Source organism: Micropterus salmoides, unplaced genomic scaffold (genome assembly GCF_014851395.1).
Source record: "Micropterus salmoides isolate LMB-PRFRI ecotype aquatic unplaced genomic scaffold, ASM1485139v1 Ms_hic_scaffold_14, whole genome shotgun sequence".
Classification (NCBI taxonomy): domain Eukaryota; kingdom Metazoa; phylum Chordata; class Actinopteri; order Centrarchiformes; family Centrarchidae; genus Micropterus; species Micropterus salmoides.
The window spans coordinates 3,816,006-3,825,672 of record NW_024040485.1 but is presented as its reverse complement, the minus strand read 5'-3'; the positions used below and the strand labels follow the sequence as shown (position 1 = coordinate 3,825,672).

General features: G+C 42.7%; 1 pseudogene; it reads right to left on the bottom strand.

Annotated features, from left to right (window-relative positions):
• Window positions 1–781: 781 nt before the first annotated feature.
• Window positions 782–7,172, bottom strand: LOC119902953 (annotated as a pseudogene).
• Window positions 7,173–9,667: the final 2,495 nt, after the last annotated feature.

Here is a 9,667-nt window from a genome sequence, read left to right as displayed (position 1 = left end):
TGCCCTTCTATTTCAGTAGTTACCCACCCAACACCCTACGCAGAGTCGCAGTCTAACACACTTCTCCGCTCCTCCATGCCAGGAGTTACTTAGTGAAAACCCTATAGTGACAGTGTCTGTCCCCCGACCATTGAAATTATTTAAATCAAAGGTAAACAGAAGAGGAGCTGTGCATGAAAACCTCATAAAAATTAAAACCACAAGAGCAATAATGCAAACAAATAGGAAAATTAAATGTGGACTCTTAAACATCAGATCTCTCTCTTCTAAAGGTGTACTAGTAAATGAACTAATATCAGATTATGATATTGATTTATTTTGTCTTACTGAAACCTGGCTGGGGGGTGGAGAATATGTTAGCCTAAATGAATCCACCCCCCCCAGTCATATTAATACTCACATTCCTCGAGGCACAGGCCGAGGAGGTGGAGTTGCAGCTATCTTCGACTCTAGCCTACTAATCAGCTCTAAACCTAAACTAAATTATAACTCATTTGAAAGCCTTGTTCTAAGTCTTGCTTCGGCGCGTTATACACACACACGATTAGTGTGTCTCTAACTATAGAGCACCTGGTGTTTACTCACAGAACGCTTGTCTGCCTGTCTGTTCACATGTGAAGCGCAAAGCGACCACACAGGGCAAAGCGACTACGCAGGCGGAGTGTCGCTTCCTGTGTGAAAAGACCTTTAAGAACTGTACACCTTTTAATGTGCCTGATTTGTTTGTGTCAAACCCTGAGGCTATGGAAACACATTAAAGCAGAAATGCAATTTGAAAATGCTGGAATAATAATTATATGAATACTGAAATATTTAGAATGATTGGAATCTTGCTAAATTTGGGTGGAAATTTGAGTTGGCTTTGAATACTGGACACTGCGCTTATCGAATGTGAAGTGTGGAAAAGATGTGACAATGTGTGGTCGAGTTATACAGTTACTTATGTCGAAACATTTAATCTATTAGCACGATTACTTATTTTGGAACATCGAAAGTCTCCATTTGGCCACAAAACCTCAAAAGCTTTGCAAATTACCACAGCAGGGTCTTTAAATAAATGGTGAAGGATTTCATATTCAATTCAAAATGGCTGACTTCCTGTTGGGTTTGGGTGTGACTGGTTACTACACATGTAGGAAAACACTGGATGAAGGTTTGTGGGTTGGTCGGCTCAGGTTGAAGCATACTGAATGAAAGTGTTGCGAGTTAGGAATCAGGGGAAAGAGTTTTCTGTCACAGGTTTACTGTTGGGAGAAATGGAATCCTACAGTAAGTCAACACCAGTTTTCTGTGTGTGAGAGTATATTTAGTACCTGGTCCTGGCTGCCCTCACACAGGTTGTAGGTGAGGTTGTTGCGGATGCCTGAGACGAAAACACTGGCATACTCGGGGCAGAGTCCCAGCACCTCTTTCAGGTGACGCAGATTGATATACTGAAGGTGAGTGTGTGTCAGCACTTTCACATCAGCATTGGTCCTGATCACATGTTGCCAGCACAGTGGTGTCGTTCAGCACCTCCAGAGACCCGGAGCAGACATAGTAGTTGGCATGCAGCACGTCGCCCTGACGGATGAGGTACTCCCGGGGATGCAGAAGGAGGCTGTCAGTGCTCAAATGTAATCATCATGTGTCATCTAAACATTGCCCTGAAGTTTCTTTAGGGCAGACAGCACAATGTACAAAAGCATGACATGTCAACAACAATGAAAGGGATTCCTACCTCATTGACATCTATGCCACTGTTGACAGACCATGTGTTCTGGAAGTACTCCAGCATGCGATTTTCGAGCTGCTCAGGCAGATGGTGGAGACGGATGAAGTCCTTCAGGTCCTCCATGCTTGTGTCGTAGAGAGAACGGCGTGAGTACATACGCTGGATGACGGTGGTCACGTTACTGAACACCAGGGTGTTCATCAGCGCACTGGTTCCCAAACGTTTTCAGCTCAAGACCCAAAAGAGAAATCTGGTGTCTCCCTGGGACCCAAATTTACAAAAATACTGCTGTTTGAATTGCTGTAACAGCTACGTTTATAAACAACGGATAAAGGAAAAAACATGAATTAAAAATGCATATAAAATGTATTTATTTCATCATAAAAGTAAAGAAAAACAACAGTTTTCCTTTCTGTGTCTCACCCCTTTCTCATCATCCCTCAGCACCGACATGTCTTTTTAAATGATGCCGACCTGAAAGTAAGTGGCCGGTTGAAGTTTTCAGCCAGCTGGTCTATACTCTGGGCTCGGTTTTTCAAAGTGTTGTTCTGAGGTCATGCCGAGCATTTAGTTTGTTCCTGTATTTGTTTGTCAAGGGATGCTGAAGTCAAAATGCCAGATTCACATAAGTATGTGTTGCCTAATTGAATCAACACATCTTGAAGGGCAGGGAAAAATGTCTGAACTTTCCCCAATACTGCAAATGTTTCGTTTGGAACATTTGCCTGTGCAATTTATTTGTTTTAAAACTTTCATTACTGAGCACTTCCCCACATTTTACACACTGAGGCATCTCCTCTCCCTTCTGAATGGCTTTGGTAAAGCCAACTTTAATAAACTCGTCCTTGTACTTTTGTTTGGACATCATAGGATCGACAGTGACAGATTACAGACTACGCACATAGAGATTCTGTATGAATGTGGACAGCAGATCAGGTTAGGGAGAGGTGAGAGAGAAAACCTCACTCAGCATCTGAGCTGAACAGACCAGAGCAGCAAAGAAGAATGCTTATTCACATACCTGTATTTACATGTTGCAACATTGTTATGCATTTTACTCATTTTGGGTCCTAACCCTAAGTTTGGGAAACATGTTTTTAGGTTATTACAGTTTATACTGGCAACGAGAGAAAAATGACTTTTCTTTACTTTCAAACTTTTTCTGCTTTAAAATAAAATATAGTTTTATATTGATCACTACCCAATTATCTAGACATGTTACTGTTTACTTACTTAATGATCCACACAGGGGCCACAGTAATTTACATCTTTGTTCTGACATGAATAAAAATGAACACAGTAATTATCCTCTGTGTTGTTGCACTAATAATTGCCTCCTCAGCTAAAATACTTTAGTTTAATTGGTATGTAAAGCCGGCAACAAACTGAATCTTAAAGACCATCCAACCCACTTCCTGCTGAATTTCCTGCACTGGCGTGCTGAACAGAGGCCCTGTTACGCCAGAGGGACAGTGTACCCTGGTGTCAGACATACCGCCAACAAGCATGGTGCAGATGCAGAAGATCTTCTCAGCAGGGGTGTTGGCACTGATATTGCCAAAGCCCAAACTGGTCAGGCTGCTGAGGGAAAAATGAAGGGCAGCGACGTAGGAGCTGTACATCGACGGGCCCCCCGCCGTGCTGTTGAAGAAGGGCATATCCCGCTGTTTGCTCAGTTGAAAGAGCCACCCTTGAAGGAGGAGGTAAAGGATGAGACAATAATGGTTCTGTTTGTTTGTGTGTGTCAGAAAGAGATTTTCAGCTGTGTCAGGAGTGTTAATTATTATGAAGTTATGATCTAACCTCCCTATAGACACATATAATATACTGACACAAAAGTATACAATCACACACACACAAACACACACGTTGCATAGGCGACTGGACCAGAAATGGGCTGCACCAGCTGTGTGTAAGTTCTCTCCTAAGTTAGGACATGAAGTTGACACTAGATGCTTAGTAACTGCTAATTAGTTTGTAACTTGGAGCAGAAAAATGGCTGTTTACCATTAGTGAGTTTAATTCTGTGACATTTTATGGTTTACTCCTACGTTGGGGCCTGTGTAACTATTTAGTTGCTACATAGAATTATGTTGTAACTTATCTCTGTGGTGCAACCACTTTTCTTCTAGTAATGCATAAATCACAACTTCATATCAATTTATGTTCTAACTAGGTTAAGTTTGAACTTACATACAGCTGCTGCGACAGGCTGCAGATGTTTCATTTTGGGTTTTTATTGTACTCCATGTTTTAACACACAAACAAGACATTTTGTGTTGTTTTCTTGCAGCCATCTTATACATATATATATTTAAGACACTCCTCATTCAAGTGCCAGAGTATGGTGTTTGCCACCATCTCATGAGGGGGGACACAATAAATGTCTCCTCGCTGTATTGGTTGAATCTAGTCTGTGGTGTTATTTGTTGGATTTTTCACGTATGGTAACTGAATCAAGTCTGCAAAGTCAGCACTGTGCATTTATTTCCTGTCAGAAGGCACAGTGAAGACATTTTACACATGATGGCACATGGTTCTGGTGGTTCTGCTGGAACTGTTACTTCATTTATCCTTTACAGAGAAATCCTTGCTGCATGAAACACCAAACCTGACCTTCATACTTCAACAGCTTAAATCAGACTTACCGTTGTGCCAAGTCTTTTCGTTTGCCATCTCCATGCGTCCAATCACGTACCAGATACAGGCCATCCAGTGTGCCAGCAGAGTAGAGACTGACATTAGTAAGGTCAGCGCCGAGGCGTTGTACTGAGTGTAGCGTTCCAGTTTCTGAAACAGGCGAAGGAAATGCAGCAGGCGTATAGTCTTGAGCAGGTGGACGAAGGAGCTCTGAAGAGGAGAGGCAAGCATGGGGGGCATAGTGAGAAAAGGAGAAAGAAAGCAAATCCCTCTGCCCTGTTTTGAAACACACTTTGACTGTATATACTTCACAGCAGCCACTTGTTTTGTTCAAACAAATCACAATTTTGGGAGTACTTGTCACACAGACAGGCAGCAGCAGCTCTGTGTAATACAAGGTACGTACTCTCACCCGCTATACATTTCTGGAGTCTGGAAGTTGCTATGTATTATAAGTCATCAGCTGTTGCAGAGGGCAGTGACAACATATTATCATCTAGTTGTACTCACCACTGGGATGTGCGCAGCATACAGCAGGTCAATGGGCAGGGCTGCAACCAGGTCCACAAAGAACCAGGTGGTGACGTAGTGAATGCAAATGGAGCGCGGGTCATACACCACCTTCCCTGACTTGTCCACATAGGTGGTGCTGAAGTTCAACACAATGTCTGGAAATACAGATGTTAAAGGTAAGTTCCCCCCCCCCCGGGATTAAAAGACAAATACAATGAAACAGATTGTAAACAGTGAGGATAAATGACAAGTGTCCCAAGCTCAGATTCAATCCTACTGGGTCACTTGTATGTGATGATGTTTGTCATTCACACTGAAAATATAAAAGAATAACATGGAATAGCAACAGGGTAGTGTACCAGCTTTAGTCATGTTAATGTCAGCTTAAAATAATTACAACATAAATGACAAGAAATGACTTGATGCCTGGGTTGCTATGATTGTCCTGTTACTATAGCTGGCAAGGAATGGCAAGAAAATCAATAGATATAGGATGAAAATCTCATGTCACCACATACAAACCTTTTTGAAATCACCACAATATTATTATAATTCAGATCAGTAATTAGTTGTGCTACAGCACAAGAACTTTAGGTAAAATCAGGAGGCCATGTCTTTCACAGTAACACCTTTCAACACTCACCTGCAATAAAGAGCAATTCCACTACAACGTCTGCGATGACAGTCAAGGGTGCATCTATAGCGGTGTGATCGGCGGCCGTGAAACTGACGTTGTAGGGCACGGTGACAGCCAGGTAGAAAGTGCCAAAAATAATTAGCCAGTCCTACAGGGCTTTCGGCACACTGTAGTGGAGCAGAATGAAGCGCGACTTCGGCGCTGCTGCCACCTCCAGTCTCAGAGGCTTTTCAATAAAGCTCTGTAAGTGAACAGGTAGAGTAAGTGTAAGTGCAACAATATCTTGGAAAAAAACACAAAACATATCTTTTTTATACACACAAATACACACACACACACACACACACACAAACATTCTCTTTCATATCAAGCTTACACTAATGAATCTACATAAACACACAAAGCACATTAGAGAAGCTGCATGAATGAATAACCTGATAACCAGATAGGGTGCTGTGAAAATAAATCATGGCAGTGCCAAGATTTTGCAGAGAGACAAAATCTCTTGTGTTCTGACTGCAGATGATTCAGTAGAGTGGGCAACTGACAGCTTCCTATAAAGAGAGGCAGATATTTTAAATGCCCATGGATTAACAATGCAAAATGACAGAGATAGGACTGTGGTCAGTGAGGGGAAACTTATTACCAACAATGACGCCTGATAATTTCATACATGACTTGGCCTTGGCTTGACTTCATCCCTACAAATGCCACTGGTGCTTTAAGTCTCAGGTGGTGCGCTACAATGATAGCTGAGTCATTATAAGGGGAGCTAGGACCATCAGCTGCTTTTATTCTTTAAAAACCTGCTTATTCATTCCACTCATTACATTTTTTATTGAGAAAATCCAATTGCAGAATTGAATTGCTATATTACTGATGAGGTGGGGTCCATTTGGCACATATTGAGACTGTAGCTCTCCAACTGGGGCAGAGCACTTGGCACATAATAGCCTTAAGCATGTTTAGGAGACAGGAGGAGAAGCTATTACATTTGAAAAGTTGTGAGAGGGAAACATTAATGAGCACTAATCCATCCAAAAACAATGTAGCTACTTCATAAACAGGTGTTGGCATGCAACAGGTGGCTGGTTAATGAAGTCTTAACCTAAGAAGGGCTCTGAAGATGCCTGGTTGACTTGGAGGGAATAGACTGAATATGTGATGACAATGGACAACCTTTTCTTGTACTTCAAAAAGAAGAGAAATGACACAACAGTGACACATCTTACTAAAATTATTATAATAGAAATTATAAAGTAAAACTGTCAGGATATGATATGATATGATATATATTATGTTTCAGAGAAAAAGTGTTTAAATTGTCCCAGTGAAACAACTTTCCACACTATATTGATCATGGCTGCTTGAAACTGGACAATTTCTGGTCCCCTGATCAGTGTTTCATCACCCATCTGTCAGTGGGTTTTCATTGCTTTCATGAAGTTTGTAACCACAGTGGAAAATCCAGAAGAAAGACCTTGCTGACTGCCATCAACAGCTTCGGCCACTTTAACGATAGTTCAAGCTACGTCAGCCAAAGCTTTTTACTTAATTTGCCACATCACAAACAACGCCGAGGTCAGGACTCGCAGCTCATCCAAGTGATTAGAAAACACAGCTACAACTGCTCTTCACAATTCACTCACTTACTGCTTCCAACCACATCTCCCAGCATGCTTTAGGCTTTAGCAATGATAAAAGCTTCTTTGAATGTGAGTTTAACTTAGCGTTGTTGTTGAGCTAGGTTCATGTTTACAACCTAGAGAGAAATGGCCTGAAGTGCAGGTGCTGTTCCTCCTCCTGAGGACCCCAGCGCCACGGCCATGGCTGACGAGGTAATATTGGTGGACGCATCTCCACAGGTAGCACCTCTGCCTCCTGCTCCAAAAACTGCTTTTGGGCCTGTTCAAAGACAGCTGAGCTTTGGCCCACCTGCAGCCGCAACAGCAGCAAACACACCGGTACGTCGCCCCACACGACACATTAACACCACCAGGAAGATGAAAGAATGGTGCCTGTCAGCTAGAAGCAAGTGGCTCGTCATTGGGGACTCGAATGTTGCCAGGTTTCCCCCTTTCCAGTGCCATGACATGCAAATAGACAGCTTCCCTGGAGCCACGTTCAGGCATGCAGAAGCCATTTTGGCTAGAACCAATGTATCTGCCAACATTGACAAACTGGTTCTCTCCTTTGGGGTCAACAACAGGGCACAAAAACCAATGACCACTGTTAAACAAGTTCAGAGAGCAATCAGGATGGCGAAGCTGGCTTTTCCCCAGGCCACAGTCATGGTGCCGGAGATTAATTTCTCCAGACACCTACCTCACACAGAGCGGAGGAGAACCTAAGACAGTTGAACTAATACATAACTAACAATCAGCTGTTTCTCCAAATAATTAGATTTGACTTACAACAGTACACAGATGACTGAAATTAGCAACCTACTTTGAGCACAAGCCTGACACACAGTCCCAGTGGGTCCCCCCTAAAGGTAAACTACCTCCAGACATTGACACACTCATCCAGACAGACTTACACCACTTCCAAGACCAATTTAGACTCGGCTGGGTTAAGCAAAATTTGAATAAATATGAATTTGAGGCACTACAACAATTAAGACTGAATAAGGACATTGTGATTAAACCAGCGGTAAAGGGAAGCGCAGTAATTATTTTGGACAGGGAACAGTACCTCCACCACTCCACTGACTGACAAGATTATACAATCACTCCAAAAAATTCATCAACCACAAACATCAATTTGACCAGAAACGATTTTGAATTCAATGGACATTTTTTCCTCCAAATTAAGCTGCTATCAAGCTGAAATACTGTAACAGCGCCACTTCTTTTGATTTTTTGGATACCACTACCTTTTAAGGATCCCACATTCACCCAGACTGCTAGACTTGACCTCAAGGTGATTTACAAGGAAACTGACACAGATGCTCTTCTGCAGTCTCAGTCTCAGCTGCTGAGGTTTCACAGAATCTGCACTAGACCTGAGAATTTTAGAGGCGACAAAGGAGCTGTTCTCCGCTCTGGCCAGCAGAGGGTACTGCAGGGCCTTTATTTTACGAAGAGCTTTTAAAACCTTTATTCACACAAAACCTCTCACCACAGATTCCTTACTCCCAGTCATCACCACCTATTCTCCCTCAGCAGTACAATTAGTTAAGACACTCAAACACAACTTTCAAAATTTTATTTCCACAACTCAGCTGTTACAGGACCACAGACTCATAGCTGCATTTAGGAAGAATAAAAACCTGCAGGATACTCTGGTTAAGGCCAAGCTGGCAACACCTGTGAACTCTAGACCCACCGGGCACGGATAATTTTTTAAGCACCAACCTTGGGTGTGCAATCCAAACAACCACAATGTTTTTGTTACACATAGGCATGGCAGTGTTCATTCTAAAAATTGTGTATATTTGATCAGATGCAGACGGTGTGGGAGAAACAGGGAACACTTTGTTGGTTAGATTCACACAACACAGATACAAAATACAGAGGAAAAAAGACACACATATCCCCTTGGTTAAGCACTTTATTGAGCATGGCTGGCCCCAGCTCGCTGCACTGATCCCCCAATGTAATCCCAGGTGGTCCACAGCCCAGAGACGACGGGAGGAGAGGCTCTGGATACACCGACTGGGCACTTTGATTCCAGGGGGCCTCAATGAGAGGTGAGTGCTCGGGACTGGCGACAGCTGATGGCCTGTGCATTCAATGTCGCTGCCTTCGGCGTCGACATTTCAAAAATTCTTCCCTAACCAGCCCGCGACTCGTTGTCTGCTGTCCTGATGCCCTCCTCTCGGTGGGGCTCCCTCACTTCATGCACTTGTCTCACAGAAGACTTGTAAATATGTATATACTGTATGCATGTGTATATGTGTGTGCAATACTCACCACCTCAGGGCACATCATTTACTGTCATTTCATGGTGTCCTCTTGCTGATTTATGTATGGTTTATTTGGCTCCAACACATCAGCTACTGCTACCTCAGCCTTTCTTTGCCTGCCCAAGTTTATACAGGAAACACTGTTTTGGGTTCAAGGTGAATTTCTTAACATTCGTGCTCCTTTGGTTCTCTGGGCCCTCATGCTGAAGGTTTTTGCAGCCTCTTTAATTTCATGGTGTTTACAAAAATATGTATA